Source organism: Monodelphis domestica, chromosome 2, assembly GCF_027887165.1.
Source record: "Monodelphis domestica isolate mMonDom1 chromosome 2, mMonDom1.pri, whole genome shotgun sequence".
NCBI lineage: Eukaryota > Metazoa > Chordata > Mammalia > Didelphimorphia > Didelphidae > Monodelphis > Monodelphis domestica.
The window spans coordinates 82,140,297-82,149,317 of NC_077228.1; positions in this window are offsets into that span (position 1 = coordinate 82,140,297).

A 9,021-nucleotide genomic window follows, 5' to 3' on the forward strand; every position below is an offset into this window, starting at 1 on the left:
CATATATAATACATGTGTTTTATGTATATTTATTTGTGTATTTATTTGGCAGAGTGTACTGTAGGTTTAAGGGGAAAGATTTTATATCTATTTTTCTTACTCTGCTTTTTTATTAAATGACTTAATTATGACATTAAAAAATTAAAAAATTAAAAATAAATAAAAATAAAGGACCTAGGGAGTGAATTGGGGAGTGCTCCCAGGTAACACCCTTATCTTTGTAAACATAAAGTATGCACTCAAATCCTAGGGGGCTGAGAGTTTTTTTGGTTGGTTGGTTGGTTGGGTTTTTTTTGTATTTGGTATATCCTTAAAGAAAGCTAATTGAATTACATTGGATAACAATATCTTTCTCTAATTAAGATGTGACTAGAATAACTAATGGCATTCCTATTCCGTGTTTAGAGGCCTGGCAACTCTAGATTATCTTTGGTAAAGTTAAAGATTGAAGTGACCAAATAAGCACCTAAGAGTTGGGGTTTGCTGGGGATACAAGTTTTCCAGTGAAGAAGGTAAAATCAGATCTAGTCTTTCAGTATTTTAAAAATAGAGGAATGGAAAACTAGCTAATGACTTTCAACTTTACTGAAATACAATCAGCTCAATTATTTGTGGCCAGATAATCCAGTTAGTGAATTAACTGTCTCTAATAGTGAAGATTCTCGACCTTCCTGTTTCATGCCACTAAATGATAGCAGTACTGACCATTTTTTTTAATTCCCTTTTTTTTTGGGGGGGTGGGGGAATAAGCAATACAATAATAGAATATAAAAAGCCGAAATTTTTAAATTGTGGGAAATATTGTTCCATTTGGTTTCATGATTCAGTATCTTCTTTTTAGAAATTATAAGAGCAATATGGAACCATGCCCCAAAAGCCATAAAACTATACATATCCTTTGACCCAACAATACCTCTACTGAATCTATAACCCAAAGAGATCAGAGATAAGAGGGAAAGATCTACCTATACAAAAATATTTTTGGCAGCAATTTTTGTAGTGGCAAAGAATTGGAAACTGAAGGGATGTCCATCAATTGAGGAATAGCTGAAAAAGTGGTATTTGATTGTAATGGAATACTTTTGGGCTATAAGAAATAACAAACAAGATAATTACAGGAAACCTAGTGAGACCTATCTATGTAAAGTGATGCAAAGTAAAGTGAAGAGAACAGTACACTGTATACAGTAATAGAAATATTGTATGATGATCAATTGTGTAGGACTAGTTATCAGCAAAGCAAATTTCCAAGAAATCCATAAGGGATTCGTGATGAAAAATGCTACCCATAGCCCAAGAAGGAACTGTTGGAGTCTTATTGCAGATCAAAACATTCCATCTTCCACTTTATTTCCTTCATGAGATTTTTTTATTGAATGTGTGATATGTGTCTTTGGTCACAACATGGGGAATATGGAAATATATATTGCATGAAAGCATTGGTATAATCAATATTAGACTACCACTTAAAGGTAGCACAGTCATTCAGCTCATTGAATAGAGTTATGACACTAAGGTCAGGATTAGAGGATGAAGCCCTTCAAAGTCTAGGTGAGGGGGAAGGGAACAAGTATTTATTAAAGCTTACTTTGTGCAGGAATGATGCTAAGCACTTTACAAAAATTCCATTTGGTCCTCACAAAAATCTGGAAGGTGGGTGCTATTAGTAGCTTCTTTTACAGATGATGACACTGAGTCAGACAGTGATTTGCCCAAGGTCATAGAGCCAATCAGTATCTGAGATTGGATTTGAACTTAGGTCTTTCTTATTCCATTTTTATTATTCCATGGCCATCACTCTATCCACTACATCACTTAGCACCTAGCTGCCTTAGAAGTCAGATTGCAAATTCAGAGAATACTGAGAAAGTGAAAGCAGATAGTATGGATGCCTTTCTAAAAGAATTTAGAAATACATGGGGTATTTAGAGAGGACTAGCTCCTCTGATGTAGGAGTTGCTGAGCCCTTTTCAGAGGTGCTTATCCACCTTTGGTGTCCACCTAGCACTCAGCTCTCAGCTGTGACTCCATGAAGCAATAGCATGCTCAGTGGCCTCATCCTGGCAAAACCATCTCAGCAGATGGACTAAAACAAGTTGAGGATAATTGACAGGTTTCAAACCTGTCAGTGAGTTGGAGGGATGTCTATCCCAAGCATCTGAAGACTTCTCCTGGTCCAGGAATGGGTAGATGAGAACAATTTGTTCCAACAGCTATAAAGACAACTGAAGCAGGCACTGTGGAACCCTCAGAGCTTGGTCAGACATCAGTAATACCAAGGTCATCCATTGTAGCCTGTTAAATTTAAATTGTGGTTGGACTCTGAATATATATATTAGGTGGTCACCAGGGATCTAATTCTAAATCCAAAATGAATTTACTAAAGTAAATGGAATTTATGGTAGTTTATTTACAATAGAAGGAAGATACTAAGGAATGAGAGAGAGAGAGAGAAAAAAAAAATCTGGCTTCTTCTGATACCAGTTAGAATTTCTAAGCCCCAGCCAGGGGAAGAGAGTCTCAAGAAGTTGGGCCTTTCCTGGAGACTCCACACCTCCAGAAAGACTGGGTTACTAAGTCAGCTTTTCACTCACCAATGGTAATAGTCTAAAAGAAGTCTGGGTGTCTGTATTCCATGGACATATTGCTTCTCCAAGTCAGTGCCTGAATGTCCAAGCGAAACTCTGAATCTCCAAATGTCCATCTTCCTTCAGTTCTGAGTGACTGATCCTTCACTCCAAGCCCGGGGTGACTCTGTCCCAACTCATCTGAGTGGCTGAATATGACTCCCTCATCCAGCTTTTTCCCCTCTATTTAAAGACCTTTTTCTCTTGTGTCACCTCCTCTAAATTTTCATGTCTACCAATCACAGCAGATGATTTTCTCCAGGACTGCCCATTCTTTAGTTCTCACCTTCTTTGGTTAGATTATATCTTTTTGGGTTACTTAACACCTCTTTATAGTTCACCTTTTGTAGTTACTTAACACCTTTTTGTAGTTAAGATCTAAAAGCAGATTGTAGCTTAAAATTCTAGCTTCACTATAAAGTAAGAGCCAAGTACCTTCATTGTTACAATAAGAAGATTACAATTTTATCTTCACAATCAAGAAAGAGCTAAGTATCTTCATTGTTACAATCAGGAGATAGCTAAATCCAATCTTCACAATCCCAAACAATTGCCAGTCATCTTGACTTTTGTCTTTTCACTGGACTTAGTTGACTCTGGAAGAGAGTGGGGCTGATGACTTGTCCTCACTGAAGTCAGTACTATTATATTAGTAGCTTCTTTTACAGATGATGATACTGAGTCAGACAGTGATTTTCCCAGGGTCATAGAGCCAATCAGCATAAGCCAAGACATCACCTCATGATATTATTAGTCCTCTTCTAAAAGAAGAATGAACAAAGAAGTTGCAAAGAAAGGTTACATAGTTTAAGAGTAAGCAGGGATGACAGAATTGAGTGAGGGACTTTTTTTTTTATTTGGAGACATTTGAGATTGTACGGTCACTACATAGGGAGAGATTGGGGTTGATAATATTGTTAATCTCATGGAGAGGTTGGAAAGGGACAGTTTTGGCTTTGGTATGGGAAAGGGCATCTTCTAAGAAAATAATACAGAGGGAGAAAGTGAGAGAAGATGTTAGAACCAGATAAGATGAAGAGGAGCTGTTTGTGAATTGACTTAATTATTTGAGGCAAGGTCCTTGACTAGGATGAGGTAAAAGAAGGATGGAAAAATTAAAAAGGGATAAGATTTAGAAGGTATCTTCACTGTATGAAGTGGGATAGTAACTTGATTATGAAGGAATAGAATATTTGCTTTTCTGGCAGCAAAGGACTAGTTGAAATAATATCAGCTAGGTTTTAAAGTAGAAAGAGTGCCAAGCCTGGAGTCAGGAAAACTCAATTTGCTGAGTTCAAATCTAGCCTCAGATTTATTAGCTAACCTAAACCTAACTCTGTTTAATCACTTAACCCTATTTACCTCCGTTTTCTTATTTGTAAAATGATCTGGAAAAGGAAAAGGCAAACCACTCCAGTATCTCTACCAAGAAAACCCCAAAGTGGGTCATGAAGAATTAGAAATTACTGAAAAACTACTAAACAACAACAAAATTTGAAGCAGATAATGAAGAGATAATGATGAGGACTGAGAATAAGGTTTGGGAATCATAAGACACAGGGAAAGATGGACTGAGAAAAGATTATAATTACAATAAAGGAGGACTTTCAAAGTTGTTTCTTATCACATTATAATTGTGCCCATAACAAAAATTGTTCATGGTGTAGATGGTCAGTGTCTCCCATCTTTATTGTCTTCTTTTTTTAATTGTTCCCTGTGTTTTTGTGATATTATCCATTTGGTTTATCTGTTTGTATGCTCAGATTTTTATCTAGGTTTTCTCTCTTGAACCTTTTAGCTTCTCTCCTATATTCCCTATTGCTGGCATCTAGGTTCTCCCTTCTCTCTTTGGCTGTTATAGAGACCTCCAAGTCTAGAGCAATGGAAAGATACTACTCCCAGTCTTCTAAAATTATGGGTTATAGGAGATAGCCAGCCTAGCCCAATTGCTGCCTTTTGAGTCAAATCTGCCAAGGAAAGGACTCATTCTAATTCGACTCCCCATGCTCTTTCCCCTTTAATCTGTACCTCTGAGTGCAGCCTGTACCTTCAACCAGTATCTCCCCTTCCTACTTCATCCAATTAGTCATTATCTCTTTCCTAATGATGGAAGAATAGAATAAGTGTCTACCATCTTTCTATAAAATTACAGGCACTTAAAACTGAATCACTGCCATGGGATGAACAAGCAGGGATCTCACATCTGGACCCTGAATCACAAGGTTGTCTTTGCTTGTCCTCAGTGTATGAACTGGAGGTGCCAAGCAAGAGGGCTAAGTGTTAAAGTTCTCTGATGTTGTAGCATAAGATTTTTACCAGATTTAGGGGTTCTATCTTCTTATGTTGTAGATTCAACTGTACTTACTTTTTAATTTAGATACAGTTCCTTTTCAGAAGTTTCCAGACTGTTGTAGGTTGGGCGGGGGGGGGGGGGGGGGGGGGGTATAGCCCTTTTTATCATCTTGCTTGTCATGCCTTTAAAAGACCATCTTTTTTTAAATCTCATTAAGTTTAATTAATTAATTAATTTTGAATATTTTCCCATGGTTACATGATTCATGTTCTTTCCCTTCCCTCCTCCCAACCCCCTCCCATAGCTAAAGAGCAATTCCATTGGGTTTTACATGTGTCATTGATCAAGACCCATTTCCATATTATTAATATTTGCATTAAGGTGATTTTTAGAGTCTTTGTCCCCAATTATAGCCCCATCTACCCATGTGAAAAAGCAGTTGTTTTTCTTCTGTGTTTCTACTAGTTCTTTCTCTGGATGTGGATAGTGTTCTTTCTCATAAGTCCCTCTGAATTGTCCTGGATTATTGCATTTCTGCTAGTAGAGAAGTCCATTACATTTGATTGTGCCACAGTGTATTCGTCTCTATGTACAATGTTCTCCTGGTTCTGCTCCTTTAACTCTGCATCAATTCCCAGAGGTTGTTCCAGTTCACATGGAATTCCTCCAGTTCATTATTACTTTCAGCACAATGGTATTCTGTAACCAGCATATACCACAATTTTTTCAGCCATTCCCCAATTGAAGGGCATCCCCATATTTTCCAATTTTTTGCCACCACAAAGAACACAGATATGAATATTTTTGTACAAATCTTTTTCCTTATTATCTCTTTGGGGTATAAACTCAGCAGTGGTATGGCTGGATCATAGTGCAGGCAGTCTTTAAAAGCCCATCTTTTGGGGGCAGCTGGGTAGCTCAGTGGATTCAGAGTCAGGCCAAGAGATAGGAGAGGTCCTAGGTTCAAATCTAGCCTCAGACACTTCCTAACTGTGTGACCCTGGGCAAGTCACTTGACCCCCATTGCCTAGCCCTTACCACTCTTCTGCCTTGGAGCCAATACACAGTACTGACTCCAAGGCAGAAGGTAAGGGTTTAAAATTTTTTAAAAAGCCCTTCTTTTTACATCACTATTCTTCTAATAGTTTTGTGTGCCTGAAGGGTATGAAATAACACAGTCTCCATAAAACTGAGGTTGAAGATAACCAACAGGAAAATGAGGAGGTACATACATCATGGGAATAAGCAGGCTACAAGGCATTACATAAGAAATTACACAGGGATTTACAAAGATGTAAAGTAGGTTACCAAATGAATGTATGATGGGTAAGGGGATGGGAAGTATTACAGACAAAAGAGTGGTTGCCATAAACTGTGACCACGAAAATATGGGTTTCAAGACTGTGAATTGCCCAAACTGTCAAGATAATTTTTAGTGTCTTGATTTTATATCAAAAATAAGTGGTCACCATGGGAAAAATTTCCAAATATGAAATACCCAAGTCAGCTGGGTTTTCTGGAGATTTTAGTTAATACAAATGAAGAAATTAAAGAAAGGGAAAGAGGCAGAGTAAGAGGAAATAATAGGAAATGGCCTAGGTCATTGGCCTAGGCCTGAGCTTTAAGAGAGACTAGTCAGTCCTTAATCACTCACCACAAGGTCATTCCAAGCAAAACTCTAGTGTTCAGAGAGACCCTCCAGTTCAGCTCCTGAGCTCAACTAAGTTCAGCCACCAAGAGAGAGACCCTCCAATTGAGCTTCCTAAGCTGAACCAAGTCCAAAGGCCTCTGACCTCCTTTTAAAGAGAATTTTCTCCTATGTCACCTCCCCTAAGTTTTCACATCTACCAATCACAGTAGATGTTTTTCAAAGGACAGACCATTCTTAATTCACATCTTGTTATCACCTTCTCTGGGTAGACTAAAACTTCTGAGTATTTCACATCTCTGTGCTAAGCTTGTCCTTTTAGTGATTAATTTGACCTTCATAGGTACTTAGCACCCTTTTGTATTAGATCTAAAAATAGATCTAGCTTAAGGATTTGGCCTCACTATAAGTATGGGTTGGGGACTTTTTTCATTGGTCAGTAAGGAGTTTTACAACTTTATCTTCCCTTAAGGTATGCCTAAATATGGGTGGAGTAAGGTTAAGTTCTCAATACATTCCTGACCAACTACCTGCATTGTTTAAAATGGGGAATAGCTAAATCAAATCTTCTGAAGTAGAGTCTGAGAAATTTTAAGATTCACAGAAGGAGAAGATGGGAAAGTCATACAGAGAGAAGAAAAGTCTCACTCCACACATAAAATCCCAACATCTCTCATTTGAACTCAAAAATTGGGCCTGAAGAGGGATAACTGCTAACCTTAGGCTCTGGCATAAACCTGTGGAAATTTACTACTGATCCAAGCCCTAAACTGTGTCTTTCCCAAGAAAAATCAGTTCTTATAACTAATAAAATTTTAAATAAACCCTTACCTTCTCTCTTAGAATCAATACTAAGTACCAGTTCCAAAGCAGAAGAGTGGTAAGGGCTATATAATTTAGGTTAAGTGTCTTGCCCAGGGTCACACAGCTAGGAAGTATCTAAAGCCACATTTGAACCCAGGACCTCCCATCTTTAGGCTTGGCTTTCAATCCACTGAGTCACCTAACTGTTCCTTTTTAATTAACTTTTAACAAAAGCATTTACTAAGCTAACATAGTAACAAGAGTTGACACAAGTTGACATTCCCCCTAAAGCCAGGAGGCATACTCACACAAATATCCATAACATACAAGAGAAGGGTGGGATCAAACTTAAAGAGTGGTGGTAGAAAGGCATGTGTTGAGAATGCATGTGTGGCAAAGAGTAACTCACTATACTTGGGCCTGGAGGTTCTTTCTTCCTTTATAGAGTCCTCACTTTTGTGCTGGTCAGATCACTCGAGTTCTACCCCTTTCTTAAGCCCTTAGCCAGTATTTCTCTCCACCATGAGTGAGTCACAGTTTCTGAAGCTTCCTCTTCTCTCTGCATCCCTGTCTATCCTCAGTGTGTCCCTCTGCTCCTAGTTGAATGAATCATCTCTAATAGCTCTAAAGACTTGACTGATAGAGGGAATGGGGTGAGGGGCAACACAGAGCAAAGAGAAAGTTTCTCCTTATCTCTTACTGCCCTCTGGTACAAATGAAGGGGTCTTCCACAAAACTCCACTCCTCTAGAGGGTTTAGTCCCTCTTTCGCTCTCTAAGACAACTTAACCAGGGCACAGAATTATTTTGTCAAAAACTAAAGGAAATGGGAGGTTAGGAACTGAATCTTTGATATCATTTAGTATAGGGAATTCCCAGCCTTCTATCAATGCAAGTCAGCACCTTTCCTGCAATTAATTCTCTTAGAGATTGAGATGTTATGTGACTTGCCCCAATTTGTCAGAGGTAGAACTTGAGCTGAATTCTTTCAGGCTTCATGGCTAACTTTCTATCTACTATGGTCACACTGGCTCTCAAATAAGATATTTCAAGATAATTAAGCTAGAGGCAATTTTAGACATCATGTAGTCCAAATCTTTCATAAGAAAAAGGAGGAAATGGAGGCCCCCAGAGGCCAAACAACATCCTCAAGAATCTATGCTTTCATTATGACCCTCATCTTTAATATTCACACACATTTTCCACTACTTTGGTAAGAAGAAATAATTCTACTAATTTCAGATATCCATGTTAATGAGGATGAGAAAAAACCTCAGGCAGAGTTCTCAAAACAAAAAATACAGTGCCTAATTCTGAAACACACCTGATATTTCTCCCTATTCAAATCTGGCTTTGTATTTCTGGCCTCTCTTTAGCCACAGAAACTCCCATTAATACTCCCACACTCTCCAACCCCCCCCCCCTCAACAATATCATGTTTTCTAAGCCTTCTTCTTCCTATCTCAATGTTCACAAACCCTGAAATTGAAACTGACATGGCCAAACTCCAACATCTGGCAAGCCCAGATGTATCCTTTGCATTGAAATAAATGCTAAAAGTTACCACGAAATTAAATATTTCCTGGCTTTCTTCCCCAGGTTAAGGCATAAAGAATAGTCTATTGTTTCTATTTTTCATCCAAATGAATT